Genomic DNA, 15,885 nt, shown 5'->3' on the forward strand with positions numbered 1-15,885 from the left:
CGATGTATGTTCCACAGCTTGATTCCCACCTTCCTACTTTTTGCCTCCTGCAGCAAAAAGAAAAGGGGGCAGAATGCACATAGAAAAATACAATGAAACCTACGAAGAAGAGAAATTCATCAATCATACTCTCATTTGGAAGCTGGAGAAAAATGTCCTCGTTGGATATGCTGTTTTAGTCTCTCTGCCTGGCTTTACCTTCCGGAAGGCCAGTTGATTCAGAGGACTCCCAGCCATTTTATTGTCCTATACTCGGTGCTCCCAGACATGTGTCTTTGCAAGCTCTGACAGAGACTTTAATAAGGCAGATAAAGCAAGCTTGGTGGCTGCCTTTGGCCAGATGGTGCCAAGAACAGGTTACTGGCTTGCAGCCTGGGCATTGTCTTGGGCAGAAGAGACCAGCCTGCCCAAACCCTATACCAGCAAGAACCCAGCTTGGAAACTTCCTGTTTAACAAGCCTAACTCAGAACAGCCAGAGAAAGAAAACCATTACAAAACTTCTGCTCCCACCCTCTCCACCAAAACAAATCACATGACTGGTTTATTTTTTGGCACTCATACACAAAGCTATTATTTAAAAATCCCTGTATACGATGCAAGAAATCTATGCTGTTAAAAGATAGTGGCTGTTGTTGGTGAGGATAATGAAGAGGGCATGAAGAAGCTTCCAGGGGCTGGTGCAGTCTGTGTCTCCATCAGGGCACTGGTGACATGGGTGGGCTATTTGTGAAAATTCTTCAAGATGTACGCTTAATAATACATGCAATTTTGTGTATGTATGTAAGAATTTTAGACAAAAATCCACAAATAAAAATTTGTGTTAGATAATTTTTAACACTTCTCCCATCCATATAGCTGGCTTTAAAAACCAAACATTACCAAGGAAAGAATTAACCATGTCACCCTACTGCTTAAAAATTGACCTATTTGAAGTGTGTGTGAAATAGACAACCTTTTAAAAATGCTGATACTATTATTTAAGGTCTAATATCTACTCCTCATACAGTGGTACAGAGTGCCACAAATAAACAACAAGACTCATTTTCTCTCTCAGACTCATTTTAGGAGGACAGGGTATCATTGAGGGCACTTTCCAAAGACCCAAGTCCCATTGGGGGTAGTTCTCCACTATCTGAACCACATGGCCATGGCTGATGAATCTTATTCTTGCCTTTTTCACATCTTCCTCTAGTTTTCCCTTTCGCTTTTATTTCCCTGAACTGAATTCCTCCTAGACCACCCTCCATATTCTAGTTGTTGAGGGTTCAGGTGCCATGACGAGAATAAACTCTGAGTGCTTTTCTCTGTCACTGGTGTCCTAAGATGAGTGTGTCACCTCACTCTGCATTTCTCTTTGTATTTCTGAATGTACCTGAAGGCTTGCACCAGGACCCAACAGGAAAAATCCCTTTCATTAGCTTCCTACTCCAAGCTCTCTGCTTTGTACCATTTACAACATGTTGCCTGTTTATTTACTGAGGTTTGCTTTGCAAGAGAAATCTTTGGGATGGGATGGAGAAAGGAAGCTTTTGAAAACTTAAAAATTTTAAAATTTGGTTTCAGTAGAGTGATGAATAATGGAGGACTACAGTTGCTTTGCAAAATTAAAATTTGAATGGTCTACTGCTACACAAGAGTCTGCATCTTGCTGCTCCTAGAAAAATAAAAAGTATTTTCTAATCATGATTTTAAGGACGTAGGAATGCATTATGTAAAAAAATTGTTTTTCTCACTCAAGACGCAGTTTAACATATTTCCATGTTCAGTTAAGGACTTTCAAGTCCCAGATTCCAGCAGGACTGAAGGATTTGTTCACTTATCTGAAATTCAACTGAAATATCTAGACAGGCCTCAGATGGGTGGGATAACAAGAAGGGCATAGGGCGGTCTAGTTTCCAGGAAGGCAGGGTAAGGATCTGAGGCTCCTATTTTAAGAGAAGTGCTTCAGTTGGAACCAGAGAAGCTATTGGAAAGGGTTTGGGATATGTTACTGCCTTTTCTATTCCCAAGCTCCTTTTCTCCTCTGTGGTGGCATCTCCATACTGATGCCAGTTCAGGTGGAAGTGAATCTCCACTGCTTTGGTTCCAATCAGCTCAACCATCCATGTTGCAACACTTCCCCTGGCAGGTAGGGTGACTCACTCACCCCGGTTTGCCCAGGACTGTCTGAGTTTTAAAACTGAAAGTACTGTGTCTTAAGCACCCTCTCAATCCCAGGCAAATGAGGACAGGATGGTTGGTCATGCTAGCAGCAGGCCACCAGCGAAACCCCTCTCCCCTAGCTGGGCCCAGGCAAAGCCTGAACCAGCAGGCTCACCCAAAGTCCCCTCCTGCTTACAGAGTCTGACCTATTTAAAGTGTATGTATTTGTGAAGTGCATTTAAAGCTGCGGACTGAAGGTGCTCCTGGCTGTTGACTATGTCTGTCAGCTTTTGTTTTTGTCCCCAGAATGGCTTCAAAAGGCTCTTCTGACCCATTAATTTGTTTTCATTGAATTTCCTTCAGAATTGAGGACTCAGAATAGGATTGCCTAGGCCACACCAGCATTTTCTGACTACTCACCTAGGCCTGGCTGCAGGGGGAGGGTAGGTCCAGGTACCCACTCTCTCCCTTCTTCTGAGTTTCCTGACCCACCAAGGGGCCCAAAAGACAGAAACCAGAACTCTGGGACCCACCATGTGCTGGTATTTACTGAGCCGCTCATGGGTAGATGGCAGAGAGCTAAGTGGTAGGAAAATGGAAGTATTAAAAGCCCAAGAAATTTACATTTCACCACCAGTTAATGGGGACAGAGCCTCTATAATAATGCAAAAGAGGACTTGACTTCATGCCTTTGGAGACTTACTTTTGGAAACAGACAAACTGAGGGAAACTTGTGTGTTAGCACTTTTTTGTTCAATCTATTATCAGCATCTAAGTGCTGCCAGGAGCCAAGGAGGGCTGGACTACCATAGACTATGATTAAAATGAGCTTTAGGAAGTGCTGCCTGGCTCAAGAGAATGAATGTTGGTTTGAGACCAAGCCACAAAAAAGACACATGATTTCTGCTCTCAAATAAAACAAAAAACGAAAAAAAAAAAAAAAAAAAAGGTAGGGGAGGGAGAGGGGAGAGACAGAGAGAAAAGAAAAGAGCTTAGTCTCTGTGGGGGAAAACAGAAGATTTGTGCACTTTCAGAAAAAAGATTCCATATCACTTTCATTTTACAAATATTCATAAGTAAAACAGCTCAACAGTTGCTTTGGTGAGTAACCTCAACTACTTCTTTCTACCTGTATAAAAAAAAAAAAAACCCAACCACCCAACCAACCAACCAAACAAACAAAAACATTCTCAGCACTGCTGAAATGGAGATCAAGTGTTAAGGTGGCTGACATCAGTCTCCTTCAAGGGACCTTTGCAGACCTTCCCTGGCCTCCTAGCCACTCACACCCCCTTGCCTCCATCCCTGCCCCAGGGAGGCTGGCTTTTGCCCTCCAAAATGGACAGAGACTTCAATTAGGGTGAAGAAATAAGTGTAGGCCGGGCGCGGTGGCTCAAGCCTGTAATCCCAGCACTTTGGGAGGCCGAGACGGATGGATCACGAGGTCAGGAGATCGAGACCATCCTGGCTAACACGGTGAAACCCCGTCTCTACTAAAAAATACAAAAAACTAGCCGGGCGAGGTGGCGGGCGCCTGTAGTCCCAGCTACTCAGGAGGCTGAGGCAGGAGAATGGCGTAAACCCGGGAGGCGGAGCTTGCAGTGAGCTGAGATCCGGCCACAGCACTCCAGCCTGGGCGACAGAGCGAGACTCCGTCTCTAAAAAAAAAAAAAAAAAAAAAAAAGAAAGAAAAAAAAAAAAGAAATAAGTGTAGGGGCACGGAGGAGTGGGGGAAAACCTGGCTTCATTATCTGTCTGTCTCACTCTTTCCTAGTCAACTTTTCTGCCCTATTTAATTACAGAGAACAGCAAATTGGACAGCAAATGGGCCTCTCTGCCTGGGCTTGCCCTAGATTGCTAGGGTGGTCAGGCAGTTCCTAGAGCCCATGCTTCTTCCTTCACCCGTAACTGGCTCTCCACCCTCTTCCTCCCGAAGGATCCCAAATTAAAATGAATGCATTCAAGAACAACTGCCAAGGAAGTGACTAAATCTAACAGTTGCCCAAATAAAGCTGGGATGACGAGGAGAGGGTAAGCTCTTCAGGACAGCAGTGGGAAGGAAGCTTCTTCCTCCTGACTTGAGCCAGCGACCACTGCTCCCTGAGGTACAGAGGCAATTCTAACGCACACTTGCCCTTGAGAACTGGTTACAGGCCTCTGAGAAAAAGCAGAGCTGTATTTTGTCTAGAGGGAGGAAGAGAGATATAAAGTCTGCAGAGAGCAGAGAGACGGAATGGTGCGGGGAAACATGCATATTCTAGAGCTGCTACCAAAGTGTACATTCAGTAAAATCCACTTCCTCGGCCACACCAGCCACATTTCTAGTACTCCTACAGTTACTTGTAGCTATTGGCTACCATATTGGACTGTGCACATTTCCATCATTGCAGAAAGTTCTACTGAACCAGGCTGTAAAGAATCCCAATTCTACCTCCTGTAAGTGGTGTAACCTTGTGTAAGTTACTAAACTTATCTGAGCCTCTGATTCCTTCTCTGTGAAACAGAGTTCATAATATGTATACCTACCTCATATGGTTGTTATGGAGCTGGAAATAAAACAATATATGTAAATCACTGGTACCACTGTCCAGCCTATAGCAGGAGCTTGATAAATGATAGGTAATATCATTGCTTTCATGATTTCATGAGCAGTCATTGGAGGATGTTTCCTAACAGAATGGACATTCTGCATTGGCTAGGATGAACCCGTTCCACTATGTTTGAGTTGTACATTTCAAAGCTTGGTTAAGTGGCTCAGTTCTCAACAGGATAAGCTAGTAGTGTAATTCTGAAGCAATACCCACTTGCTGGCAGGCCAGAAAGGTGGTATCCTAACCCAGAGTAGTAAGAGACTTGTAGTAAGGCTGCAATTCTTAAAACCAGAAAGCTTCATTTTGTGAAAGGCTTTCTTTTCTTTGTTTCTTTTCTTCTCTCTTTTTCTCTCTCACATTAAACTCAAGTCTTCCATTTTCTTCATCTAGAAAGATGCTCAAGATACCCCATAACCTTTTTGGAAATCTCCCCCCATATAAGAAAACAAACAAAACCCAGCACAGAGAAGCTGTACAACCTGCAGACACCCTCCCATGATGCCTTACTGAATGCCAGTCTAAGCTCTGGGAGGGGAGAAATGGGCTGGGAAAGTAGAGAGGGCTTCATTTGTGGAGTTTTATTCAACCTTATTAGGAAATAGGGGGTCACAGAATGTTCTTGAGCTAGGGTGACAAGACTAGAGAGGTGCTTTAGCAGGAGGAAGCTGATGCAGGCCTGTAGAACACCAGCTGAGGGGAGCAATGCAACAAATCATGCAGAGCAGTGAGGAGAACAGGGCCATGCCGGGGAGCCTTTTGAGGCCTGTGCTCATGACAGCAGTGGGCATGGCTGAGGAGAGGGTGAAGGGGATCAAGCCCATGAGAACCGGCAATGGCATTGACATTGGGAGTCAGGGATAAAGGTCCCAGGCTCTCAGCATTGAGGCTGCATGCTTGTGTATTCATGTTCAAGAGGGCAATTTTACCCCCTCAAACTCCTCCAAAGAAGCAATTCTATTCTTCACATGGGCTTAGGACAAAGCCAGCTCTCTATGAGTGAGGAGTCACAAGAGCTGAGTAAAGGGACGCAGGGAAGCAGCCCCAGGATCCTTCCTCAGGTTGTTGTTTCTGGCTTAGGAATCATAACAAAGGCTCCCCTTCCAGGTCTACTTGGGCCTCCTGGGTGAATCTCAGACTTCTGAATGTTATGGATGAGTAACATTTTTAAAATGAAGCACCCAATATAAGTTGGACAACTTCTGACTTTGTCAAATAAAGATGTCAAAATACAAATGTCATCCACTATCTCTTGATAAGTTGTAAAGGAAAGTTTCACATCAAGGACAGTAGGAAAGATCATTTGGGAATATAGGGCAGTTTTGTAAAGTAGAAAAGGTTTAGCTTTAAACAAAATAAATTCATGGCATTTTCACTTTTCTTCCGCTTCACTGTGTAGGGGCAGAAATCCTGTCTAATACAGGCAGTGGTCTGCAAACCTGATCTGTGGGGACCACTGGCTTATGTGACATTCTAAGATGTTTCCCCTTGCAGTTTTGGCTGTAAGCTTCAGCCCTGATGACCTCAAATCCAGCTGTCCAGCCTCTATGAGCACAAACAAAGTTTGGGGTTTCTGGTGTGGCTATGTCCAACATGGAAGGCCAGGGCAGTATTGGCCTTTTCTAACCTTCTTAAAATGCCAGTGATAGGCGAAAAAGGATCTCAGAACAAATGGCCCCATATTGATATTTTCACATTCAATAATTTCATATTTAGTCTAGAGGGTTAGTGATTCTTTTTTTCATAAAAGAAAATTGCATCCAGAGCTAATTGCTCAATCTGAAATGGATCTGGACATTGTTTAGATGTTGGAAAGGAAATGGTAACACTGTAGAGCTTTAGCAAAGAGGGGAGCATTATTTTAGAACAAAATTTAAATGGAAAGTAATAGGAAATGTAACTCTGTATGGTTTTCAAAGCTTTGATATGTATAGTCGAAAGAGTATCCCTATTTTGTGCTTTCCTTGACATTTTTCTTGTTTATAAAATGCAAAAGGAAATTCATCAGCACAGGCTCAATCCATTCCCATCCATTGATTGCTAGCCAATCAATGGCCATTGTAATCTGAAAAAAAGTAACACTGCTTTCTATGACCCTTTCCAAGCACAGCAGTGTTCGGCTAAGCTTAATAAAGAGAAAAACAGCAAGGACCATCTGGAAAACACTCTTCCGGAGTCTCGAAAGATAGTGGCAGCCTCTGCCCAACCTGCTATAAATAAGTGTCTCAGAAACAAAACAAAACAAAACAAAACAAAAAAACACCCGATTTTCAAATCTGTTTCTACTTAATACAGCTGCAATAGGGTTTATTTAGCTTTTCCCTATAGAAGGAAGACTGTTTGCATTTTTATGACAAGGTCCTAAATGTTTTTCACAGCCATTTCCATTGCCATTATTTTGAGGAACAACACACACTCGGACCTGTCTGTTTGCTTCTGCAGCACACAGTGGTGGCCCCAGTGGCCTCTGTACCACAAAACTGGCCTCCAATGCCCAGATTTATGATCCTGTTTCCTCTCCCAGTGTTGCAACCATCACCCGAATCCTGGCCTGTGAGGGACTGGCAACTTAGAATGACCAAGTGTCACGTGTTGCAAATCAATTATTTATCTGCCTGAGCCCAGCACACTGTGGATCCCTGCCAGCTCGCTGCCTTTCTCTTCATGGTGACAAGGAAGACTTCAACTACTCTTCAAGAGATGCTGGAACTCACCAGTGAAGAAATGGTGCTGGCTTGCCAAATCCCTCAATGCTCACCTTTCCATCTTTCCTCACTGGCTAGCATACAAGGGAATCCTACGCATGACATTCTTTGGAAAAGGTCAGCCTACCTTGGATGGCTGCAAAATGAAGTGGCCTATGTTGACTTCTGCACTGAGCAACTGCCCCTATCCTTCACCAGCATCCCCTGCTGCCATATCACTCCCAGAGGCTGGCAGGGTAGGGCTGACTGGGGAACACTTTCCCTGTATAATGAGTGATTCACTTCTCTGCCCTCTCCCTACCCCCTCAAACACCCATTCCATTTCCACGTATGGGCAGGGCATGGTTTGCCCCCATGACACCTTCCCTGTGTAAGGCATGACCCTCCTTTCTGGCCTCTCAAGGGACTACCAGAAAGAATATTATTGGCTGAGGGCTTGTCCTGGTGGCAACATTTCATCTGCTGTTGCTGCCTGTAGGCATTACCAGGTGCTAGCTGCCTGAAGGAGGGTTGCTTCAAGGAAACAAATGTGTGTAAAAGGAAACAAAATTGCCAGGGGTGATGGGGGCCACCTGAATTTCAACTTCCAATCATTACGAAAAATGATCCATCTACCAAGAAAGTACTGTTGACTTTCTTTCTCAATAGTACTGGAAAACATGGAATTTAGTGGTGGGTAAAGGGCTGCTACAATCTGAAATGAGTCCATTACAATATTACCAGCAGAGCTCTCACAAGTACACTAAAGGGCTAAATTAATTGGCTCAGGCTTAAGATGCTACCACAGAAATGACAGTGGGGAGGGGCTGGGGGGCGGGGGAAGATGTCTGCTGGCTTTGAAGTCATGCCTGGAATCAGGTGCATATGAAAAAGAAATTAGGGAGGAATAAACCTGTTCTCTTTATGAAAAACCAGAGAAGCCACTAGTTCTTACAATGTGCCCCTTAATTACCTATGACTTATAAAATTGCCTGCCTTGAAAAAGTCTCCATGCTTATACAATCTTATAGACCCTTCCACCAACCTTAGAATTAAATCACGCACATGACCCACTTCCAACTGTTAATTAATCATGCCCATGAATTGTATATATAAAAGTCAGAGGGGGGAAATTGTGTCTTTTATTATTTCAAATGGAATTTTCCAGAAAAACACAAAGTACTTATTAAATTTTGGTCTAGACAAGTGGTCCTCAACAGGGCTAATTTTGTCCCAGAGGGGACATTTGGCAAGGTCTGGGGTAGGGGGATGTGGTGCTAATGGTGTCTACTGGGTGGAGGCCAGGGATGCTGCTAAACATCTTAAGGTGCATGGGACAGTCCCCTGCAACAAGCAATTCTCTGGTCTAAAATGTCAACAGGGCCAAGGTGAGGAAACCATGCTCCAGATAAAGCCAAATATGCTTGGCATTTAACATTCATATTTTTTTTAAAAAAAGGGAAAGGATCCCATTTTTTTTGAAATCTAAGGAAGGTTTACTAATCTAAGGTAAATATGTTGACTAACATATTTACTCCTTTTCCATATAAATGAAATAGGTTCTCCATCTGAACCTAGGAACATTAATGAAATACTGTGATGATGGTGGGGGTAGGTATGGGATATTTTAAATGCCTATTTCATCAGTCTAAATGGGTGGAAATTAATATCTCATAAAATAAAATGATTATCTAGTTATGTTCCATACAAAATCAAAATCAATACACTGTATCTTACTTAACCTGCAATTAGAGTTTTAAAAATACTAAAACAAGGAAATGCTATTCTTTCCCACTTTTTGCTAGCTGGGCACACATTTCTGAGCATGAGACATTGAAAAACAAATAGGCAGACAAAACCCTTTTTTAAAAAAACATATTTTTTCCAGAGTACAAAAAGCTTCCTGAATCTTTCCTTGCATTTACTGTAGATTCAATCATTCTTTAGTGAGCAAAATATGCAGCCCATTCTCTTGGTTATGCTTGCCTGGTTTTCCAAATGCCCTCAAAACTAGGATGATGAATCACATACTTTGGCCCCATTGTGCCAATTAATAGTAAGCAAAAGAATTCCACACAGCTAAGATAGGACTTTCTGCTTGGTTGTGTGTATGGGGGTGGGGAGGGATTCCTCAGCCAATTGCTTTCAGAGAATCTTAAGAACAGGTGTTTCAGTTCGCTAAAATTCCTTTCATCCTAGAACATTCTATGTGGTTCTGCATTGCCCCCAAGTTGGGGATGGGCTTTGATCCGGAAAAACCTATGTTCCTACAGTCAGCCTGGAGCTTCCAGGCTTAAAGCACGAAGGAAAGAATGGCTGACAGCTACACCATTTCAACCCTTCCAGGCCTCCGTTTCTTTCTCTGAATTATAAGGGAAAAGTGGCCATATACACAAAGGCAAAAATAACAACAATAATAAAAACGCCCAAACACACCCAGTCTTGGCTGCCAGCATGGCCCGATTCTGCTGCTGAAAAAGAACAGTTGCTACAGTGCAGCTGGAGGAGCTTTTCCAGGGAACTGGTAATACCCTGGCTGTTAATGAATTATTTTTCGCCAGAATGTTGGATTCTTCCTGTGCGCCAGTAAACAGTCTGCTTCTGCCATGTGAAACAAAACCAACTCCTTCTGAGGAGCCCAAGGAGGTCAGCCAAGGGTCCCCTGTGAGGGCAGCCCCCTCAGGAGCCAGAGCCACAGGCGCCTGACCTGTAAATCACTGCAGTCCCAAGTTCATTATCCCATCCCTTTCCATCTATTCATGCCATGCCCAGTGCCCAGGGAAGGACCCAGGAATGATGTGATGTGATGATACTACAGTGCCAGCCAAAATCCTTCTTCTGCCTCCCTGAACTCTCCTTTGGCCAGTTTTCTTCATCTGCGGTGCTATGGTTGTGTGAAATTGACCTTCCTTGCATTTATTCTGTCTCCCTCGCAGAAATTTTATTTATGTCCTTGCTCTTGTTCTCATCAAGCTGTCAGGAAGTGACAGTGTGCATCCTCTTTTTTATTTTCTCTCCTTTAAGGCTGGCCCCAGCCCCAAATAACTCACTTTCAGCATGAGGGTGTCTACTGGTGACATTACTCTCCAAGCACAAATCCCTGCAACAGATAGTACTTTAAGCTCCTACTAAAGCAGGTGTCAAGGAATTCTCTGATGGACGAGGACACCGGCCTGAGGTAGGTGGGGTCGAGGAAAGGAAAGGAGTTATTTCATTCAAGCCAGTCCTGCCTGTGCCCCTTCTGCCTTGCTCATTCTATGGGGTTTCTGGGTCCCACATTCCTCATAGAGCATGAGACTGAGCCAACATGCTCATGGGTAGGTTCCATGGGGAACCCCCATCATGGCACCTGAGCTACTGAAAATCAAAATGGCTTGATGCCAGACTGCTGTGGCTACTGACTCAGCCCCCTGCTTCCCACCAGCCATCGAGATGGAGAGCGTTTGTGTCCCCAGAACATCTGGAGGCTGAAGTCACGAGGTTGGTTAGTTTGCTCCAGAGCAGCTCTGTCTAATAGAAATGTTTACGTAATTTAAATTTTTTTTGTAGGCACATTTTAAAAAATTTAAAAAGCCAGTAATTTTAATACTGTATCATATTTAACTAATACATTCAAAATATTATCATTTCACCATGTAATCAATGCAAAGATTATTAATGAGCTATTTTGTATTTTTTTATTAAGTCATAGAAATCCCATGCATCTGTTATATTTAATGCACATCCTAATTTGGACCAACCACTTTTCAAGCATTCCATGGCTGCATGTGGCTAGTGGCTAGGGTGTGGGACAGTGCAGACATGCAACATTTCCATCATCATAGAAAGTTTTATTAGACAGTGCTGTGCTGAAAGACAAAAAAGTTGTGGGAAGAGGAGTGACAGGTGTGAGCAGAGTGTGCTCCAAAGTTCTCTAGAATTACTGAGTTGTTGGAGCTAATTATAGCAGAAATTGGAATTACAAGGATTGGGATGTTCAAGGAGCTCAGCCCTATGTCTAAGTAGAAATTAAAATGGGCTTTTATGAAAGGCCCTGGGACCATGCATAGTCTGAATGTGTGTGTCCCCTCCAAATTCCTATGTTGAAATCCTAATCCCCAACGTGATAGTATTAAGAGGTGAGGCATTTATTTGGTGATTAGATCGTGAAAGTGGAGCCTTCATGAATGCGATGAGTGCCCTTGTAAAAGAAGCCCCAGAGAACTCACTTGCCCATTCCACCATGTGAGGGCACAGCAAGAAGATACCGATACCATCTCTGAACCAGGAAAAAAAAGCTCTCATCAGACACTGAATCTGCCGAAATCTTGATCTTTGACTTCCCATCCTCCAGGACGGTGAGAAATATGTTTCTATCATTTATAAGTCACCCAGCCTATTTTGTTATAGCAGCCCAGATGGACAAAGGCAGACCATGCTCATGTTTTGGGGTGCTGCCCCACAGCAGCGGGAAGGCCAGCAAGTATGATCATGGCTCAAGACATCTGCTGGCTAAGCCGCCTCCATCTTAGCTGTTCTGGTCTGTTCAGGGCAGAGGCTGGGAGAGAAGAACACCAAAATCACGTACTTCTTCCAATAACAATTCTGAGTTTGAATTTAATTTGGTGAAGCAGATACAGAAACGTGATCAAATTATGTGCGCCTGTGTCTGTGTGTTCGTGTGTGTGTTCTTGGCAGGAGAGAGGAGGGTCATGTGTGAACTCCAGAAGTACTAACCTGGCCGCCAAAATCAGCTTCTCACCAGCTGCCATCAGAGGACAGTGAAGTGGCAGACTCAAGAGGCTCATCAAACATTGTGAGCCAGGAGGAAAGGCCTTGAGTCTGGAAAGAATGAGATGATGGGCACCCGGGCAGACGATCAGGTGGGAGGGAGAAGTGGTAATCAGAGGCATTCTCCAAAGACAAGAGCTGCCAACTCTACAGCAAGGATGTCACCCTGATCCCCAAATCAAGCTTAATTCAGAATCCCACGCAGGCTTTTGTGTGAGGGAAGAGTGCAATTAGCCATCTTTCCCCCTCATTCTCTGAGGTCTCCCTCATATTCTGATCAGGGAGGCAGCATTCATGTGCACCTCATACATAGATTCAAAGCCCAGTTCCCTCGGTGGCACCAGAATTTCTAGGAGGTTAAAGACTACCACCTGGTTGGAAGGGGGCTATGGGGGCTTGCTTTAATGATACATTTGCATAGCAAGTCCCCTCCTCATTTTCCTATAGAGTGTTTGTTTATTTGAGACAGTTAGTAGTCAAAAATACCTCACCCACCCTTTGGTCCCATCATGGACTTTGAATTAGTTGCTTAACCTTTCTGAGCCTCAGTTTCCTCACCTACAAGATGGGAATAATCTTGCCGATCTCCCATGGATTTTGTAAAGATTAAACTGGGGCTTATCAGCACGGAGCTACCAAGGGCTAAAACTGGAATATGACACCAGGAACTTCAGGTTCCCAACCAAACATATAAATCTCTGGATCTCTCCTTGCTGGGTCTCCCTTAACAATAATTTACAGCCCCCTCCCCACTGTCGTTCACTCCATCAGTGCCATCATTTAGTCACTCAACTCTCATTTATTAAGCAACAGTTGGGTGGTAGGGACTCCAAGATGAAAAGGCACAGTCTGTCCATCTGACATGTCCATCTGACATTTCGGATCTATCTACTTGGCACATAAGTATGCACTGTGGGTGACTGGGCTGCCCACTGGTGGGCTTCCACCTTCCTCCCAACCCCCACCAATTGGGTACCAGATTTTGCCAAGGTGGAGGGGTCGACAGATCCAGTAGGAAGAGATCCAGAGATTTGTATGTTTGGTTAGGGGCCTGAAGTTCCTGGTGTCATACTCCAGTTTTAATCCTTCGTGGTCCCATGCTGACAAGTCCCACTTTAATCTTTACAACGTCCATGTGAGATGGGAAAGATTATTCCCATCTCGTAGGTAAGGAAACTGAGGCTCAGACAGATTAAGAGAAATAAATAAGAGACCTGGAGCAGGGGAAGAGGGCATGTTGCCCTCTTAAATCATAACCACCAAAGTCTGAAATCAGATACACAACTGGAAATTCATCTGAGCCTCAGATTCCTTATCTGTAAAATAATTCTTCCATCACAGGGTGGCTGAGTAGGTTTACCACATGTGAAGTGCCTGGCAGACAGAGGCCAACAATACATGTTAGTTCCCTTCCCAATTTATTTCCCTCCACTACCATTCTCTCCAAAATTCTAAGCTTAGGGGAGAAGTCAGAGAACAGACGTTTCCTATTTTCTTATCATAAATTTGGATCACACTGTGCAGGGCTTTCTGCGCATCCAGAATATCTCCATTCTGGGTCAATGGATTTGGTAGGCCAGTCCTATCCTCAGCTTCCGGGTCATTACAGCTAGAGCACTCCCAGCAACAGCTCCTCACACACCTTCCAGTCTTTGATTTTTCTTTCTTGTAGTTCATATGGTCCTGTCTCAGGGACTCTGTATTCTGGATACAAGATTCTGAAATGTATCTTGCAGTACTTCCCCAACTGCCCACCAAACCGAGTTCTCACCCCAGCGACCGGCATCACTTGGAAAACTGTCTTTTCATTTGTTCCTCAGATGAACAGGTTTTCCTGGGCAAAACATCACCAATGGAGGTCTTAGCATTTTTTCATCATAAAGGAACCCCCTTGGGTGGCTGAATGGTCCCCTGGGCTGGTGCCAAAGTAGTCACTATCCCCAAGTTCCAGTCTGACTTGGTTCACAGTGCCTGGGCTGCCCTGGGGATGCCTCTAGTGGGCATCTGTCAGGATGAGAAGCGAGTGTCCCTTTGAAGGAGACTGTGTGTATGTGGGGGCGGGTGGCTTCTCTGGGCTTGTAAGAGGCAGAGAAACTGGGATGCCACCAAGCTTACAATTCTCTGCCTTCCAGCCCACCCCTGACTTCTCATGCTCCCATTTGAGAAGAAAACTAGCCTCCATACTGTCCCTTTCCAAATTGTCCCCCTCCCACCTTGCCACCCCTCTACTGTAACAAAGGCATGTCTACACCACATTTTCAAAGTTATCACAAGTCTCTCGGTCCACCAACAACTAATTCTGACGACTCCAAAGGAGCAAGAGAGACATAAGGGAGACATCTAGAAAACGGTGGGAAAGATTCCCTGGGAAAAGCACAGAAAACCTTGCCTGATGCATGCAAGGCTAAGAATTGTTTTCTCCCTGCTGGCTGCTTTTCTCTCTGTTCTAAAGACAAGCTTCCAAGAATCAGCTAAATAAAGGGATCACACCAGAGGATGCGAGATAATGCTAAACCAACAAAAACAAAGACCCAAATGAAACAGAGAGAGCCATGAGAATACGCGGTTATCAAAACTTTGTTTGGCCATATCTATTTATCATCTCTGCACACCCGGGCTCTGCGGAATATCATTCTGTTGATGTCACTTATCCTCAGCAAAATATTTACACATCCTTAAAAACGCCAGATGAGGGGGGCCGGCCCACGCACTGCTGAAAGCCGCCCCTCAAACCCCATCGCTGGGTTCTGAACAGCCCAAGACGTAAGGGCACGACGGTGGGTGGCACCAGCGGGCACAGGTGAGAGCTACCAACAGTTCCGGGAACACGGTCACCCAGACGCTGCGCCGTGCCCTGCCCACCTTTCCTCTACCTGACTCTGCAAGCAGCAGCCACATACCCGATATGGTGTCGGCGCCTCCTTGTCCTCCTCTCCTGCCTTTTTCATTGATTAAGTTATCAAACCATTGTTAAAGCTGGGTTGCTTTTTCCTTGGAAAACTGGGCTAAATTCATTGAGCTTCCCTCTGCCACAAAAGGAATTATTCATAAAAGTTTGGCAGGCAGAAAGGGAGACTGAGTGAGTGCCATGGTGTGGGTAACAATCCGCTCCTCCAAAGCCACCTTTTTCTTCCGTGCCCCATCCCTCTCTCCATCCATCCGTCGTGCCCCAAACCTACTCCAGGGACTTCTGATAGGGAAACACAAAGCAGCAGCTGTTTGGCAACATTTCTACCCCTCGCCAGCAACTGTGGTGGGATGCCATTTCCCCACCCAGGCGGAGCTTATCCTGAACAATAGTTGGGCTTTAAATGGCAAACAAGCAAACACACAGAGCACAACCCCAACCTCGAAAAAGCCACAGCGGAGAGAAGCAATAACTCCCTCCGCAGCAAAAGGCGCCACTGAAACGCACGCAAAATGCAGCCAGAACGTTGCTCGGTGCCTAACATGGCAGAAAGCCCGAGCTGGTGCGGCCACCCCGGGACTGGGCACTGGGGGGCACCGGGGCTCCTGGGGCGCCGACGCACACTCACCCGGCTCCGGGGGGATGCGGGGCTGGCCGCGCGTCACAAAGAGGAGCCCGGCGCAATCTGGCAAAACCCAACTTTCCACCAGGCTCGCCAGGGCCGCCAGATACGTCAACAGAATCCATCTTTCGAAGGGCCTGGAAGGCGCCGGGTTTTCTGGGCCGGGGCAG

At 45.0% G+C, this 15,885-nt stretch overlaps 1 protein-coding gene across 10 annotated transcripts in view; it reads right to left on the reverse strand.

The window, feature by feature from the left end:
• RAI2 (retinoic acid induced 2) overlaps nucleotides 1-15,885 on the reverse strand; it is a 65,997-nt gene that overhangs the window by 44,855 nt on the left and 5,257 nt on the right. For 2 of the 10 annotated variants that reach the window (XM_023199016.1, XM_023199014.1), the window contains exon 1: nucleotides 15,722-15,885. The exons of 6 other annotated variants lie outside the window; for them this stretch is intronic. The gene's annotated coding sequence lies outside the window, so the exon portion shown is untranslated. Of the gene's footprint in view, nucleotides 1-15,085; nucleotides 15,233-15,721 lie in introns of those variants that run through there. 2 more of the 10 variants (XM_023199021.1, XM_023199022.1) reach the window with 2 other exon arrangements.

This window comes from Piliocolobus tephrosceles, chromosome Y, assembly GCF_002776525.5.
Source record: "Piliocolobus tephrosceles isolate RC106 chromosome Y, ASM277652v3, whole genome shotgun sequence".
In the NCBI taxonomy this organism is placed as follows: Eukaryota; Metazoa; Chordata; class Mammalia; order Primates; family Cercopithecidae; genus Piliocolobus; species Piliocolobus tephrosceles.